General features: G+C 36.2%; 1 protein-coding gene across 3 annotated transcripts in view; it reads right to left on the minus strand.

The window, feature by feature from the left end:
- Prkd1 (protein kinase D1) overlaps positions 1-19,390 on the minus strand; it is a 313,953-nt gene that overhangs the window by 221,089 nt on the left and 73,474 nt on the right. The gene's annotated exons all lie outside the window — the stretch shown is intronic.

Below are 19,390 nucleotides of genomic sequence, written 5' to 3' on the forward strand. Positions count from 1 at the left end.
CAGATTGTGAGCGAATGTAAATGCACAGGAAGGTCTGAGTGTTGTGGAAATAAGCCCAGGCTGTTCTCAATTCATGAGTTTAGCTGAGATGGGTGAACAGATGACAGCAACAACAAACACACGCCACTCCACATGATTCCCTCTACCAGTGGGATAAATACCCAGAGAATACATTCAATCCCAGGCTTATTTACTTTCTTCTTGAACCAGTCCAAATATTTGTTATCTATTAAATATTTATATACAGTATTCTAATACCTTAAGGGTTTTATTCTGCAAGGAATTAATTTATAAACACCTGTAGTCAAAACAGCATAGTTTTCTCAAAATAACAGCAAAAGCCTTCATGCGAAGATTTCATATCAATTTATCAGTTAAAATTTAGACCTGGGGGAGGTACGGGTAGGACTTCAAACACTAAAAGAGCAGGATGCCATGGTTGACATCAACAGACTCTTAAGTCTGAGACTGAAAACAAATCTGGAGACATATCAAACCCAATAAAAACTGACTGTGGTCATACATACTTGTCATGTGAGGCAAGAAATAATTGTAAATAAGAGAACTGCATTCTAAGCCAGAAGAGGTAGAAAGCTTAATATAAAAGTAACCAAGCAAAAAGGGCTAAAGATCAGACTTAAGTGATACAACTCCTAGCTGGAAAATTCAAGGCCTTAAGTTCAAATCCTAGCACTCCCAAAAAACTACTACTGAAAGTATTATTTAAGAAAAGCAACCCCTCTGTTAACTTCAGCTCAACTATTTTGTTCAATTGGAATATCAGTGGAAACTCAATAATGGCATTTTATTTAATTTTCCAGTCCCCAAATGTAGCTATTTATTAAATATTGGCATTTTCAATTTGTCCCCTTTAGATATAACATTTTGAATGGCCTATTGTAAATTTATTTTTCAAATAGTATTAAATCATTCCAAGAAAATCAAGTCATAGCTTACAATAGATATTAGATATATATTAGATATAATAGCCTAAGCATCCAACTATTTGACAGTTTCAAGCTAAAGACCCACCAAACACCCAAATAAAGAATGTTTCTACTCAAAGGGAGGGATTGAGACTATACTGCATTCTTTTTAAATCAATGCTATCACACATGCACATACATGACTAAAAATGGGTTCTCGTCAGGAGGGTACAGAGATGTAACAAATGAATTTCTTTCCCTTAGGCTGGATCCTATTTTGGAAGGGAAAAGTATACTACAATAAGTTATGGGCTTAGTTGATAAAAGTAAAATAGAAACAGTAAGCTGAAGTATGATATAGACATTGCAATTTATAATAATACTCTGGTTGTACACAAGGATACCTGACACTGCCAGGTGCAGAGAGCTCACATTAGTGATCTTAGCTACTCGAGAGGCTGAGAGCTAATGATCATGGCTCAAAGCCAGCCTTGCAGGAAAGCAGATGAGATTCTCATCTCCAGCTAACAACAAAAAGCCAGTAGTGGAGCTATGGCTCAAATGGTAGAATGCAAACCTTGAGCTTAAAAAGTTAAGGAACAGCATTCAGGCCCTGAGTTCAAGCTCCAGAGCCTGTTCATACAAGCATATGCATACACAGAGAGAAATGCCTAAATATTAAGGAAAGAACTTGAAGAAGGTAAGTACAAAAGTCTGTAAGTATGGTATGCCATCAAGTGGCTCAGGAAGTATAAGAAGAAAAAAGTGTACCCAGTGATGAGACCAATAACAAAATGGTGAAATGTTTAATGAAGTGGTATAAAAGCTAGAAAGCGTTCCCAATTATTATTATTGGCCAGTTTTGTGTAACTTGAAATTATTGTCAAATTGAATGTAAAAACACCACCAATGAATCATTAGTGACATGCACCTGCAGTCTGAGGTAAACACCAAGACTGAGCTCAACTATAAGGTTATAGGAAGCCTGCAGTCCCTGATACATGGCTTCAAGTCAACAAATGTCTCATACTGTACATGGCAGTAGACAATCAAGACTAAAAAGACCTTGGTCTGAATGCAATGTCAGTGATTTAGCAATGAAGTCTCTCCACAAAAGCATTACCACATACACTTCATTTTCCCGTCCAAGAGAAGGAGCAGAGAAACATACCCACCTTAAACACACTGACTGCTGTTATCACGAAGCCCACATCAATCCTGGCAACAAGGGCAAGAGGGCCCACAGCACCTGAATACAACCCAAGTAACTGACTCAGTGCTTACAGCAAAGGCCTGATACATTTACCATATGCATGCCCGAGGCTATGAGCTATAAAGAGAAATGAATATTCTTCACACTAAACTCTAGGAACTCAGCCAAGGAAAAACAAGCATGTAATTCTGCAATTACAATATAATCTATGAGACACTGTTGTAATAAAGGTAAGTATCAAGTGCTGTGAGAAAGCCTCAGTGAGTGAATGCATTTTTATTCATTTATTCAGCAAATATTTACTTTGGGTTAGGGGAAGGAATCTTCAGGATGAGTTAAGTTCATCCCTGCCTAGCATGCTGAAGAACCACAAGATACTTCTTTGAAGGAAATGGTTGCACGTATTTGGCAGGAAAACTTAAGTGATGAAAATTTTGCTTGAGCAAAGCATTTCTGGCTGCATTCTGATGAACATAAATCACAAAGAAGCAATAGGAGTTAGGCAGAGAATAGTTCACATGTCTCTTAAAATAAGAGACATTGTTAACAAAAAGGCAGAAATGGAGATCGAGTGAACAAGGCTCCAAATCCAAACGCAGTGTCTAATGAGATGTGGTGGGGTGGGAGTAAAAGATGATGCGGGTTTCTAGTTCAAATTCAGGGAGTCATTAACCATGACAAAATCAAAAGTTAGCTTTGAATATGGCACCTGTAAAATCCCAAGCATAGTATCATTAGAATTTCATTCAGATACAGAACTTAGAATCAATACCCTGATATTCCAGAGAAAAAGTTATAATAAACAGAAAGATGATTGATGAGTACATGATCCTTTTATTTTATTCTTTGAGGAAGACTAGAGAGACTGAGAAGAAAGCTAACAATAGATAAAGATGATCAGAATAAACAATCCAGGAGGAAGAGACATAAGAACTAGAGTTATCTGGCAGCCCCCAAAGTACAGTTTTCTTTCTAGGGGCTAAGCACCCAGTGACTGAAGCTCAACCAGTATCTGTCACATTCCCTGTAGCTAGGTGGTTCCAGATGCTTTGACAGATCTTGATTATTAAACTGGCCCACGTATCTGATTCTACTGAAATTATATAATGCCTTTTGGAGTTTGGATTTAGACAGTTCAAATTCAGTTCTCATTTTAGTCCCTCTCTCCTTCCACATTTGACTGTAAAATTTTTAAAAAAAGAACTTTATTTTTTTTAAAGGAAGCATAATCATGGACACACTATAGGCTTACAGAGAACATAAAGGGAATAAAAAATGTTCACAAACTATTCTTGAACATATTGTCCCTTGCTTAAAAATTGATGGGCAAAATATCATAATAAAGCAATGTTAAAATAATGCCTGTGATGCAATTGCATCATAACAATGCTAGGCAATTCTGGATTAAATAAAACAACCTCTAAATGCATTGCCTGCAGGTGCATAGCTGAGAGCACGTGGGTGTACACACACACACACACACACACACACACACACACACACACACACTCTCCTGGAACAGTCAGCCTGCGCAGTGAGAGCAACCATTTAAACACTTTGCCTTTGTCACCCACAGCGACCATCAGCCTGGGACAATCAACTCTCCTCACATAGAAACCATGATACCTGTAATCAGTAACTCAGCTGAACCACTACATTTTACAGCTAACTCTATCAACCAATGAGCTCTCTGTTTATTTATTTTTCTTCTTAAATTTCATGATTAAGAGACTGCCCAGATATTCAATGTTTTTAGCTTCCCAGGTCACTGAGGAAAGCAATCTGTTTTTCTTGTACAGTCATTTGAATAAATAATACCCAGTCATCTGAGTGCAAGTATTCATTACACGTGGGCTATAGAAAATAATCTGTCATAGATGGAGTTTAGTAGTTTCAAAACAAATGACGTAGGCATGATTTATACACAATCCTTCCAGTAGCTACTTTTTTTTCTTCCAGAAATGACTTGGAATTCATGCTATCCTCATTATATAACCATCTTTTCTTATTTTGTGGATTTTTTCTAGAGTTAATATTCATCCTATGCCTCTCTAACTGAGGAAATACACTCAAATCCAGAGTGGTCTTGCCATTCCTCTAGCAAATTAACAGAACAATCTTTAAGAGCTTCAGTCTTGACAGTCCTAAAAGATGTCTCAAAATGAAACTCCTTTAGGAGAAGCAGTACTGTTTATAGAGTCTCATGTTGAAAGACCTTATCTTCCTAAAGAAGAGAGCAATCACTATGTTTGGGGGCAGTTAATGTTCTGCCCTTTCCTTTAGGTACATAATACTGAGATTTTCATCAACAATTTTTGAATGTTGCTCTAAGTACAGAATGATGTGTTTTGTTCATGCATGTCTGGAAACTATTCTGTTTAGGGAATATCTCACAAGCAGCAAGTATGCAAAAAGAGAATTCTCCTCTTAGTCTTGCTACTAATAAAATATGCCTACTGGTTCTGGTTCAGCTCCACAACTTTCTTTTTTACTTTTGTGCCAATACTGAGGCTTGAACTTATAGTCTTGCACTCTCATTTGGCTTTTTGGCTCACTTGAGCCACCTCCAACTTTTTGCTGGTTAATTGGAAGAAAGAATTTCACAAACTTTCCTGCCAACGATAGCTTTGAATTGAAATCCTCAGATCTCAGCCTCCTGAGTAACCAGGAATACAGGAATGAGCCACCAGTGCCTGGCTTCCCACAACATTCTTAACGAGACAGATAAGAAAAGAGATATTATTGTGGATTATAAGGGTAGTTTTTAATCTCCAAGGATATTTCAAAGTTAAATCAAAAGTAAACAATATAAAATACTAATTAATTCAAGACTGGCAATGGTGTCATTAGATTTAGAAATCATAGTTGGAATTAAACAAAACTAAACTCCAACATTTATACACAGGTTTCTCAATTTCATTGAGATTCAGAGGGGAATAAATGAATCTACCCAGTGAAGAAAGTAAGCCTAGCATTTGTTACCCATAGGCACTCACTAACTATTACCTTTCCTTGGCTTTCCACTCTAATACTGCAAATAACAACATCTTTAGAGAATTTCATAACAATCCATTATGTGTATGTGTGTCGCCTTTCAATGATCACTTGCCAGGCTGTACACAAAGAATATCATAAAATATCCCACCTTGATATATGCTTAGTAACTATCACAAGTGAACTCACAAGCTGTTATTTTGAATGTTTGTTATTTGCAGAGCCTGTATGTTCACAGAATAATGCAAAAGCAAAAAGCATTCACATCAAACATATTAAATCATAGATCTGATTACTATACATAAAAACAGATCATAATTTTAAAATACTCAGGGTCCTTACCACATTGCATAGCTGGTTCCAAATAACAAAATCACTAAATAAGCACTACCATTCACTTCCTTGACACTGCCCAGTACAGTTTTCAAATTGAAAACTCTTTAATGGATTTCTGTCCTCATTACATTGGCTAGCATCTGCCATAAAACTGAGGAAGGTCAAGTCTACCTTTCTACCACACATAAGTAACAGGTCAAAAGGAAGAACTACCAGGTTGAAATGATTATTTATTCTTGATGGAAGAAAAAAATGTTTTTAGCCCTGATTTCCAATTGCAAAGATTCCGATATATATTCCATTAATAAACATTTTTCATGTTAATGAAGAATAACCACCTGCTGAAGTCAAAAGAAACAGGCCCACGCCTAATTGGAAACAGCAAGATTCAGAGTATTTTCCATTGTGTATTTAAGCTCTCCAAATGTTCAGTTTGAGAACTGGAAGGCAAAACCCCAGAAATTCCCTAGGCTTCCATCAGCTGAGTCAGTCTTTAGACACACACTGTGGGTACTCTAGGAGATTTGGGATCTACACAGCTGTAAGGGCATGCTTGAGGGCCTTGCATTCCTTAATGACTGTGAATTTTAACTGAGTTCCCAGCCATGGAGAAGGGGGAAACAACTCTACATTTAGGAAGTTCTGAAGTGGAAATAATAGGACCCAAATGTTCTAACATTCTTTCATTCATTTCAGAGAAATCGCCTCTGTCACACTTGGAGCCTTCTGCCAAAGTCTACACAGACCAGAATAAGTATTGACCGACTAAGCTAAGTAGTGTTTGGTCCAAGTTTCCAAAACAAGTCTCACAATTTTCCATTTATGAAAATTAAAGGTAGGAACTACACTTTAATATCCTGAACAACAATGACTTAAAATAAACTTGTTTTTTTAATTCACATTTTGCTTCAAAACTTAATCATATTCTGTAAGTATCTTCAGAACAAACTGGTAAGCCTTCCTTTTTCAGATAAACCAGTTCTATCAAGTAAAAGGTTTTGAACAGTATCACTTTCTAAAATCTGGGACTTCTACCAATTACTTGGTGGAGAAGAAATGTAAGACTCTCCAATTATAATTCATGTAGCCACAGGACCTCGCAAAACCCCTGCTCAGAGAGCAACCTGGCTGAAAGTAAATTCATTTCCTTTAAATTGATTTACTGTAAATTTGTTGGCTATAATAATGAAACATTTTTCTCCCATTAAGTACATTCTTTAATGGCTGCCAGTCTAGACCAGTGACCTGGAGATAATGATGCAATTGGCTACACAAAATCTAGATTCACCAGGATGTGTGTTTGGCTTGTGTGCTTTTAAGAATGGACACTCTTATGGTTGTAGATATCCCAACCTTACATACTGAAAAAAATTCATAGCTTATTATTTCAATAGATCTTTTCAGGCTGGTGCACCCCAAAAAAATGGGAGTACCCATGTCTTAAAATCTGGGTGAGAATTTAACAGATATGACTTTCTGTTCAAAGCATAATGAACTGTGGGAGCTGCAAAAAAAGTCACAATATGTATAGACACACAGTGCAGAGCCACTGCAAAGCCTAGGCCTCTCCCTCAGTTATTTCGTCCACAACCTACACACAAGAGGGAAAAGACCTTACTCATTTTGCTACAGAGACCCTTCATAGTATGGGGACTTGAAAGTATTTCACACCCTCTCTCAATTCCCAACTATAAATCCATTAACATACTAAATATTTTGTTTCATGCTACTTTGTTTCATAGCAACATACACACTATAGTAAGGACATCCTACAAAAAAAATAAATCAATTGAAAGATCCCTTAGCTATTTCAACACTAAATCTTACATGGGAATAAAAATAATAATACACTACCCTATACAACTTAATAATGAGGAGTGTTATTATGTACATTTAATATTTAACCCATTTTTGTTCCTTTGTATGGTTTTCTTTTAAATTGTAAGTATTTTAAACAAAGTTTCTAATTTTCAATCTGAAAAAGAAAAATATGCTTATGGGTTTGTTTTTAACCACTCTTTTCAGCACTTAAAATAAGGTCTTTTTTGCTTAGTCTGGCAGGGACTACGATCCTTTTATTTGTACTTCTGTCTTTCTTCCCATTGGGATAAAAGGTGCACAGGATAAAGTCTACCTTTTGCTGTTAGGATGGGGTTTTGCAAATTTGTCTGCGGGGGCTGGCATTCAACCACTACCTTCATCCTCTGATTTGAGCCTCTTTTGTAATTGGGATGACAGTTATTTGCCACTGTTCCCAGCTATGATGACTGAAATGGTATCTTACTTTTTGTCTAGTTAGAGTTCAATTGTGATCCTCCTAATCTATACCTTCAGTGCAGCTGGGATCAAAGTGTGAGCAACCACATCCAGCTCTAGAGATTCTTTATATGGTAAAGAAATACTTCATCTTAATGAATTACCTTTATCCATGCCCATGAAGCTCACATAACAAATTTTTCCAATGAATACCAAAGCTGTCACTTAAGAAAAACCAACTCTTTGAATTCAGGCAATTCCCTCACTTCTCATGGAGCATTATGCGTACTTTGGACCAGATGCTGTTCATGGTTCATATGCTACTTTTATTTTTTTTTAGTTTCACCCAGTTCATATTTACTGCTGAAATATTTCTTTTAAACTGGAATTTACATATCAAGGAAAATAAACAACACACAAAGGCGAAAGACAAATGACTCATTTAGTTCTTTTATGCTGACAGATTTCACAGAGATGGCTTTTGTAATAAAAGTATTAATGAAGTAGCCATGTTTTATGCAGACATTTGCTCCTCTGTCTCCTGCATTTGTAAATACATTTTAATGAGGTAATAGAGACCCACAGTTCCGCAAGTGTTCTTTTTTTTCTAACGTTTGTTCTGAATTCACAGATTAAAAGTGGCTAATCTGTCGCATGTGGGGACCGCCTTATGAAGACAGCATTTACAGCTCATTGTTGCAGCATCTGGAAAGCTAACGTCTCATAAATAGCCCATCCTCCCAAACATATGATTAGACAATAAGGGTAATCTGAAATTTGTGTTAAATCAGTAGCCATAAAGTAGATACAGTGTACTACAAATTGTCCCTCCCTCCCTCCCCACCCTTCAGCCTACAGTGTGTACTGAAACATGGCTTAATGGGAGGCTGTTTGCCAAGAAGATATTCAGCCTGGAGTTTGTCTCTGTACAATTAAATTATGTACATTGTCAAAGCTTCTCATTTCAGAAATCTATATTTTATGGAATTATATCCATGAATTAAGTCAGGCCTATCCTGGAGGTGCTCTGTGTTTCCTCAAATGCATAGATTTACATGTAAGTGTGTTAACGTAGTCACTAGAACACACAAGACTTGAAATAATGGACATGGTTTCCATAGACAAAGGCTATGTTCTAATCAAGACAATGGTATTTGGAATACCCTGAAGAAGCCAGCTCTCTAAAAGGAACTCCCCCAGAAAAAAGGATTCCAGATGATTTATATATCTAGTTATAGATTTATAGCTGTGGCTTTCTTTAGTAGCTAACATTTATTCAGTTTGTCACACCAGGCATAGAGGTAAATGCATGGACTGGCTCAGACACCTCCATATAACTATTGCACATGTGTGACTATTTATCATTATATTCCACTCAATAGAGGAGAAAATTGAACCAAAGCTGACTTATGAAGTAAGTTCAGTGTCACACGGCTACCAGATTTACAGATAATTTCCATCTTGGGAGACATATTTAAGCAAAGACATATTTAAGATAAATATTTTATAAATGAGAAATTAAGGGCAGAGGAGTTGAAGTCTAAAATTAAATCAGTAGAAAAATAAGATGTTAACCTAACTCTACTTACTCACAATCCAGTAGTAACTCAAACATCCTTTTATTTTGCATGTTGAGTATGGGTTTTCAATTGATTACCCTATTATGCTCCCAACTTGTGTACAACCCTTTCTAAATTGACATATTTCCAAGCCCATGCCATGATCATTCACTGGCTTGTTGGTAACCTTTTGTTTTCAATTTTATTTTACTGCTCGGATGATGTATAGAAGGGTTACAGTTACATTCGTCAGGTAGTGAGTACATTACTTCTTAAAGAATTTGGCCTACTGGTAGAGTGCTTGCCTAGCACTCGGTTCCTCAGTACCACATAGATAGAAATATCCAGATGTGGTAATCATTTATTACAAATGCACATAGCAGAATTATTTCAGATATATATTCTATTATTAGTTTGCTTTATCACTCAAAGGTATTTTCCCTAATATACTATCAATGCATGCTGGGAAATATCACAATGAAACACAAATGAATGTATAATCAATCTATGCTAAAATATGGAAAAAATTCTTGGTTTCTGTTCAAGTTAATACATAGATAACCAGGAGATTATTTCTAGTTATGTCCATATAAGTAATATATAGTATTATACTCATTTCTATTTTTCTTCATCATAAAAAATCTATAGAGAATATGCTTGTACATATCCTCATATTTGTTTGGAGAAGTTTCTGAGTCAAAGTTTATGTATACTCCTTGCTTCATTAAATATGACCAATAACTCCTCTGCCTTGTATAAAATCAGGTTTTTAAGATAATTATCAGGTAAACCAGGTAAATAAGAGCTTTCACAGCAATATGGCGACTCCTCAAAAAATCAAACACAGATCCTATGTCCCTATGACCCAGAAATCCCACAATTGGGCATTTACCCAAATGTCCAGAAGCAAAGCAATACTAAAGCCACTAACACAACGGTGTTCACTGAAGCATTATTTGCCACAGCTAAGATATGGAACCAATCCAGATGCCCCTCAGTAGATGAATGGATCAAGAAGGTGTGGTATTTATACACAATGGAATTCTATGTTGTTATCAAAAAGAATGACATCACCCCATTCTTAGAGACGTGGAAAGACTTGGAAAAAAATCATATTAAATGAAATAAGCCAGACCTGAAGAAACAGAGGCTCCATGATTTCCCTCATTTGTAATAATTAGTACACATCTAGGATTCTCCTAGCAGAGGATGACAATAGTTCAAAAGCTATGTACATATATATGGTCTAACAAAATGAGACTAAACAAAATGAACTCTAGATTATGGAAACAAGGTTTATCTTTTGTGATTGTTGTTTTTAGTGTACTATGTGAAGTGATTTATTTTCCCTTTTTTTCCCCTTATGGTTTATCTCATGTTGTTACTGTATCTTATTTTGTTACCTTGTATATTGTATATATGCCTATTTGATAATTTCAAATAGAGAAAGGAAGGGAAAAAAACAAGGTGAGTGGGAGTGGATGGTGGGAGAGAAAGTGGTAGAAAAACATAGAAGGAGTATCAAAGTTCAAGAAGTAATGTTCCCACTACACGAGGAATGTAACTGTAACCCACTATAAATTACCCCAACAATAAAATACCATTTAAACAAAGCGTGCATGTAGATTGGAGCCGTATACTCTATATTCTACCAAAGAATATTATGTAAGAAAAATCATAAAAACATAATCAATTTTTCTATAACTTATTCCTTATAAACTTTTCGTTGAAAACATATTTTAAAAAGTAGAGAGGATGAAAAACAACCACACTTGAAAAGATGATCCCTTAATGAATGTTTTCTTGTCCCAGATTATTCGTTTGGAAAACATGAGGGTGAGTAAACATTGCTTTACGTATCTCTACATATCCAATAGCTTTCCATTAGCTTTGTAATCATAGGTAAGCGATTAGCTTACTTTTCCTTCCATGTAAAATAGCGTAACTGGGAAAAGGAATACAAAAATGCCTTTATAATATGCTACCCCACACACACACATCCATCCCCTACACACAGGTACAAGCTATTCTCAAGGACCAGAAATGTATTCTCAGTAGCTACTAGTTGAAAATTTCATTCTAATGCTCAGATGCACAGAATGGGATGGGCAACTTCCGTCTTTAACCTGTATACTGAAATAAAAACCACCACTCACAGACCAAAAGCAGTGTGTCTTAGAGGAAATGTATTCTGATGGTGTCAGACAATGTTACTGTTGCCTCCAGAACAGACAGAATTGAATAGCCTCTCCTTTCCTATCTAGTACAAAACATTTCTGTGGAAGAATATTTATAATGCAGGATTCCAATGTTACAAGAGAATCCAGATCTATTTTCTGAATTATCTCCAAAGAACTACAGTTGATGTATCACTGAAATTGCTATTTGTTGAATGCACCAGATTTCAATTTCATCTATTAAAAAATCATAAAGCCTTTATGTCTCTATTTTCACCCATCAAACCTATTACTGACTAGACAGTACAAAGTCTGAAGAAAAACAAAAAGGAGGAAAGGAAGGAAAAGCAAATCTCTCAAGGGAGTAGCTATTCAATCCTGTAAAGACAAAGCAATGAGAAAAGGAAGAAAGCTCCCTTCTTAAAGCCCAGCCTGTTTTCCATCTTCCTTTGTGGAGAGCCTTAAAAATTGCTCCAGCACACATAGAGTCTGCCTTTAAAACTTGCATAGGTTAGCTAATTGTACATGTTTATACAGTTTTAAATTGGCTTTAAATTACATGAATATTTTCCAACAGGGTTTCTCAGTGAGAAAATAGTAAGTTTTATTAAAACATGGGCTGGAAGAAAGATAGTCTCTTCAACAAATGGGGGTAGAGGGACAGGGACTGGATAGTCACATGCAAAAAAAAAACCTGAAAGTGGATCCTTATCTATCACCTTGTACCAGATCAATTCAAAATGGACAAAAGACTTCATTGCAAAACCTGAAACCATTAACTATTACAGGAAGGAGTAGGGAAAACATTAGAGCTATTGGACACGGTTGGAACTTTCTGAGTAAAGATTCAGAAGCATAGAAAATCAAAGAAAGACTTCATAAGTGGGACTGTATCCAACTAAAATGTTCCTTCATGGCAAAGGATCAAGCTAACAAGCTAAAACCTGAGAACTTCACAAAGCAAACCGTCAAAAACAAACCCCAATTAATAAATGAACCAATAAGCTAAAGAGACTTCTTAGGAGAAGTAAAAATTGTGAATAGACACATGAAGAAATGCTCTATTACCACTAGTCATAAAAGAAATGCAAATGAAACAACATTTATCTCAATTCTGAATGGCCATTACAAGAAAACAGATTATTAAGTGACAGATGCTAATAAGATTATGGTAAAAAGCAAATCCTAATACTTTGCTGGTTGGGATATAAATTGGTTCAACCACTCTGTAAAGCATTATGGAGGATACTCAAAAACTTAAAAAACTACCCTATGATCGAGCAATTAAAAAAATATCAGTATACACTAAAGCTACCAGCACAACCATGTTCATTGCAGCATTATTTATCATAGATAAGATTTATCATAGATAAGAACCAATCCAGTTGCACCACAGTGGAAGAATGAATCAAGAAATTTCAGTATATATACATAATGGAATTTTATCCTACCATCCTAAAGAAAAACATCACCTCATTTGTAAGGAAATGGGAAGAGATGGAAAAAATTATATTACATGAAGTAAGCCAGACCCAAGGAAACAAAGACTCCATGGTTTCTCTCAGGTGTAATCATTAGTATATGTCTAGGAAAGATTTTTTTTAACTGAGGAAAGAAGTTTGCAGCAAAAGATGATGTGACATTGAGCAAGATGCAGTATATTCATAAACTACTCTGCTAACTGGCAACTATTTGTGCAACTTCTTAAAGATAAAAAATGGGGATTTCATTCATCTAAGTTATTTCAGCAAAAACATAGCTGCCTCATTGCTTGATTTTGTGTATTTTTTCTTTGCCAGTCCTGGGCTTGAACTCAGGGCCTGAGCACTGTCCTTGGATTTTCTCAAGGCTAGAGCTCTACTACTTGAGCAACAGCATCACTTCTGGCTTTTTTTTTTCTGTGCATGTGGTACTGAGGAATCGAGCCTGGGTCTTCATGCATGCTAGGCAAGCATTCTACCACTAGGCCAAACTCCGAGCCCCTGCGTTGATGTGTTTTAATCTCCACATTTTTCTGTTTTGCTTGGAACAGAAACCTTGGCTCAATAAAAAAAAATTAGCCCATTTAAAATGATTCTAACTTTTATGCTAACATGGGTGACTTAAATAAAATTTCTTCTACACTGTTATTCCTCACAAAAATTAATTCAGAGATTAGCTAGTCCTAAAGCATAGGAAAACAAAAATTAACAGATGCAGGTTCAATTATTAAACATATGTTCTTCTAGTTTACTGATAATTAACAATTAATTAATTTCTCCTACTGCTTTTTCATTTAGGTAAGTATTAGTAAAATCTGTACTGTGAGATATGTTTTAAAATGTCAATCACAATAAAGTCTGAGTATCCCTTCACAAAAATGCTCTAGTATTTTGAGGTATACTTCAATATATTTTGAGTTTAGAACTCAAGTCTACACATAAAATGTTTTCACGTTTCACATATACCTTATACACATAGACTGAAGATAACTTTACATATATTAAGGTGCCTGGTTATTTGGACAAAAACCTGTCACATGAGGTCAGGTAAATTTTCTACTTGTCACATCACGTTAATACAAATTATTTGATTTTGATACATGTTTGGATTTCAGTTTTTCAGAAAGATTTTAACCTACAATAAATTGTTAACATTTACAGAGCAATTATTGTGCTTGGGTCTGTGCTAAGCATTTTATAAGGATTACTTCATTAGTGCTAATACAGCCAGTAAAGCAAATACCATTATCCCATTTTGGAAAAAGAAATGTGAGTCATACGTGCTAACTTAACTCATTAGCCAAAAATCCTGAAGTTAGAGGTGGTAGATGAACACTCCAGTTTCTGTAGTGAACTTAATTCAATGTCAAGGGTCATGAATTCCTACATACCTTCTATTTGCAGAGCTGTGCTAAGACCTGATTTTCACCTGAGGAATTAACAGCCCTGTACACTCACAAACTACAAAAATCCATAAAGAAATAAAAACAAATGTAGGAACAACAACTAGCAAGTGCATCTAACTGAAATGTATTTGTTCTGTATAGAAACCCCCTGCTCTAAAAAAAAATTGACTTGTTTTAGAAGAATGCTGGTTATTACAGAAAACAAGAAGCTCTACAATCTCCACTGCCTCACTTAGCAATTTCTTGTGCTGGTGGACACTAGTAACACTTTCCATTTCGTCACCTGGGTCCTGCCTTCACTGGCTTGAATAACAAGTTCAGCTTTTGCTTTTAAACTGCAAAATTAGAGTACACTTAGATTAAATGAAAATTCTTAGCACACCAAAATCAGAACACTGGACCTCTACTAAGACAGCTTTGACGTGTGCCAAGAAGTCCTAGTGTCCTATTCCTTTCTGTAAAGTTTTCAGGGTATGTGCTTTAACCTCAAGGTCTTTGATCCATTTGGAATTAATCCTTGTAGAGGGTGACATAGAAGGGTCCAGCTTTAGTTTTCTACAGGTGTTTAACCAATTCTGCCAGCACCATTTGTTAAAGAGGCTTTCCTTCTTCCATGTTATATTTTTGGCTCTCTTATCAAGATTAGATGGCCATAGGTCTGCAGGTTGATTTCTAGGCCTTCAGTTCTATTCCATTGGTCCTCAGGCCTGTTCTTTTTATTTTTTTCTTTCTTTTTTAATATATTTTATTGTAATTAATAGAAGGGTTACATTATATTCGCTAGATAAAAGGTGCATTACATCACAAACACTGCTACCCTTTCCTAAGTTTTTGTCACCATTTCCCTCCCTACACACCTCCCCTCATCTTGTTTGCTGCCCTTCCCTATCCTATTTCAAATAAACAAATAAATATATATACGATATATCAGATAACAAGGTAAGATACTGCAAAAATATGAGATAAGCAAGGGACAATAAAAGAGATGAGAAATAACCTAGCACACTAAGAGCAACAATCACACATTATAAAGCTCTTGTTTCTATATCCTGGAGGTCCTATCATTTAGCCCCATCCTATATGGCCTTATGTATCTGGGTTTTGCACTATTGTAAACTTCTGCTAGGAGAGTCCATTGAGCCTATGTTCCTTTGAGTCTAGCTTACTTCACTTAATATGATTTTCTCTAAGTCTTTCAATTTCCTTACAAATGGGGCAATGTTATTCTTTCTGATAGCAGTATAGAATTCCATTTAGAATAAATACCACTTCTTGTTGATCCAGTCATCAACAGAGGGGCATCTGGGTTGGTCTACATCTTCAATAAGGTAAATAGTGCTGCAATGAACATTGTTGTGATAGTGGATTTAGTATGTCTCAGGCCTGTTCTTGTGTCAGTACCAAGATGTTTTGATTACTATAGCTCTGTAATGGAGTCTGAAGTCTGGTATTGATATTCTTCCAGGGCTGTTCTTTCTGCTAAGGACTGTTTTTGCTATTCATGGCCTTTTATTATTCCAAATGAACTTTTGCATTGCTTCTTCTATTTCATTAAAGAATGACATTGGGATATTGATGGGTATGGTACTGAATTTGTAGACAGCCCTTGGCAGGATTGCCATTTTCATGGGGTTAATTCTTCCAATCCAGGAGCATGGGAGGATTTTCCATTTCCTCATTTCTGCATTCATTTCCTTTTTCAAGTTTTTAAAGTTTTTATCATAAAGGCCCTTTACATCCATGGGACTGCATTAAACTGCAGTTTCTGTATGGCAAAGGTCATAGCTAGCGAGTTAAATAGAGAGCCCCCAAAGTGGGAGAAGAACTTCACTAGCTGCACAAGAGACAAAGGCCTCATATCTAAAATATATCAACAGCTAAAAAAAATTGAATCTCTTCAAAACAAATCTTCAAAGAAACAACCATCCCATTAAAAGGTGGGCTAAAGACTTAAAGTGATAATTATCTGAATAGGAAATAAAAATGGCCTACGGACACATGAAGAAATGCTCGACATCTCTGGCCATAAAAGAAATGCAAATCAATTTTGAGATTCCACCTTACTCCAATTAGAATGGCCATTATGAAGAACTCTAATAAGAACAGATGCTAGCTGGCAGGCAGGGATGTGGCCAGGAGGGATCACTAGTACACTACTGGTGGGAGTGTAAACTTGTTCACTGGCTCTGGGAAACATGGTGGTGATTCCTCAAAAGACTAAACATAGAGCTCCCCTATGACCCAGCAGTTCCACTACTTGGCATCTACCCAATCATCCAGAAACAAGGACATACTAAACCCACTAGCACAATGATCTTCAACATTATTTACCATAGAAAAGTTATGGAATTAACTCAGATGACCCTAAGTAGATGATTAGATCAAGAAGGTGTGGTACTTTTATACACAATGGAATTCTTTGCTGTCATCAGAAAGAATGACATCGCCCCATTTGTAAGGAATGGGAAAACTCTTACTAAGTGAAGTAAGCCAGACCCAAAGGAACATAGGCTCCATGGTTTCCCACATTTGTAATAATTAGTACACATCTAGGACTCTCCTAGCACAGGGTCACAATACCTCAAAATCTATGTACATATGGTCATACAGGATTAGACTAAATGAAATGAACTCTAAGTATTGAAACAAGAGGTTTATCTTTATGATTGTTGTTCTTAACATACTATGTGAAGTGATTTCTTTTTTTCCCTTTATGGTTAACCTCATGTGTTAGCTGGTATATTATATATACACTTATTTGTTTCTTTGAAATAGGGATCGGAAGGGGAAAAACAAGATGATTTTGAAGGTGTGGGGGAGGAAAATGGTGACCAAAACATGAGAAGGGGAATCAAGGTTCGAGAAGTAATGTACCCATTACCTGATGAATGTATCTGTAACCCCTCTATACATTATCCCAACAATAAAATACAATTAAAAAATAAAAAAGCAGAACACTGATATGAAGAACAGATAAAACCAATTCTGATCAAAATTTGTAACTATTTATTTAAAGAATGATTCTTTTACCCAGTCAGTGTCCACTGACCAGGCCTCTGAGTGCCAGACATCTGAGCTCAGCTTTGGGAGAAAAATATTATTTTAAAATTCACAAATAATCAATGATTATCCTTCCAGGAACTGACTACTCCTAGGGCTACTTTTCATATATTCTAATACTCTAAAAGGCAAAACAGAATACATAAGAAATAAACCAGACCAAAAAAAAAAGAAATCAGACAGAGTCTCACACCTGTAAACACAGCTATGTACTTGGCTGATGGGGAGAGTACTTTAAACCCAACACAGGATATCTCATCTGACCCAATAAAAATTGAGTGCAGTGGCATACCCCTATCACCACAGCTACACAAGAAGTGTAACTAGGAGTATAGAAGTTCAGGCTGACCTACACAAATAATAAGACCCTTAGTTGAAGAATAACAAAAACAAAAACAAAAAGGTAGCAATCAAGTAGTAGAAGGTATGCTTAGGAAACACAGAGGACCTGATTTCAAACTACAATGTATATAAAAAAAAGAAAAAGGCTTGATAATAGTGAAAATAAAATATGTTGGGCTGAGAATGTGGCTTCATGGCAGAGTACTTGCCTAGCATGCATGAAGCCCTAAATTCAATCCTCATCACCACAAAAACAAAAATAATAACAATAAAATTATATCTAAAACTAAAAAATGTTTAAGAAGCACCATCTTCAAAAAACATGAACTAAATGCTGAGAATACCAGATGAAAGGACTGACTCACCAAAGGGTCACCCAATACAAGCCCCAGCTAAGCAAGCCCTCATCAGACTGGAAGGAAGAATACTAAATCCACCTAACTTCTTACAAAAGTCAAGGGCTAAAGCTGGACTTTCAGACTAAAGTTCTAATAATCAGATCTTGAGATGGAACTGATGGTGTGTGTGTGTGTGTGTGTGTGTGTGTGTGTGTGTGTGTGTGTGTGATGGGGCTTGAACTCTGGGCCTACGCACTGTCCCTGAGCTCTTCAGCTATTGCACTACCCGTTTAGCAACAGTGCCACTTCTGATTATCTAGTGGTTAACTGGAGATAAGAGTCTCAAGATCTTTAGTGCCCAGGTGGCTTTGAACCACAATCCTCAGATCTCAGCCCCTCTTGAGTAGCTAGGATTATTGGCTTGAGCCACTGTTCCTGGCTATATCACTGAAGATTTTTAAAGCACAAAGTTGGCAAGTTTGTTACAAGACTTAAGGATGAGCAAGTGGTTTTAATCTTGAAGTGTTTGACACCATGTCACAGGCACAGAACTCTGAGAATGATGGCAGGCAACAGGTGAAAATACATTTAAGGATTGGGGACTGGCAACTTCAACTATTAGAATAAGATCTGTCAGGATGTCTAGACCAGACCAAGGTAAGTGAGTACGAGCAGCTGGTATGAGTTGGCAGACAGAAGGACAACTAATGAGAGATCACATGGCCAGTCTAAATCAAGTCCTTGGAAGGAAAGGTTTGCCAGCATTTCCTCACCCTCAGAGAAAAAAAAATCAGAGCATCCAATCTTCGTATCAGGTGAAGATTCAGAAACTACAATGTCCTGAAGGCTTAGCAGTAGAATACACTTGACCCAGGACCCACATAAAAGCCAGCAGATACAAAGGCCAGAGTTGAATAAACCTGTCAGGGCAGGATTAAGTGCATATGGAAAGAATTCACAGGAAAAATGGCCACCCACCTAGTATAACTGAAACCACATTATAGGTACAACCATACAACTACCACCAGAATGGTTTGCTCAGTTTCTAGTAATGACTGTAACAAAACAATTCCTTTCAAGTCCAATGCACAATAAGAGATCTTTGCATCTATAGCTCTATTAATAAAATAGAGCTAAAGATTTTCAAAGCTGGCCTGTGCTCTGTAGTGACACTATCTCAAAAAGAGGACACAACAACAAAAAAATAACAAACCAAAAAAATGAGTTTATATGACAGGAAAGGGGACTTTCTACTTCCATACCTAAGTGATTACAATAAATGTGCTAACTGTAAAAAGGAAA

This window comes from Megascapheus bottae, chromosome 14, assembly GCF_031878675.1.
Source record: "Megascapheus bottae isolate mThoBot1 chromosome 14, mThoBot2.hap1, whole genome shotgun sequence".
Taxonomy (NCBI): domain Eukaryota; kingdom Metazoa; phylum Chordata; class Mammalia; order Rodentia; family Geomyidae; genus Megascapheus; species Megascapheus bottae.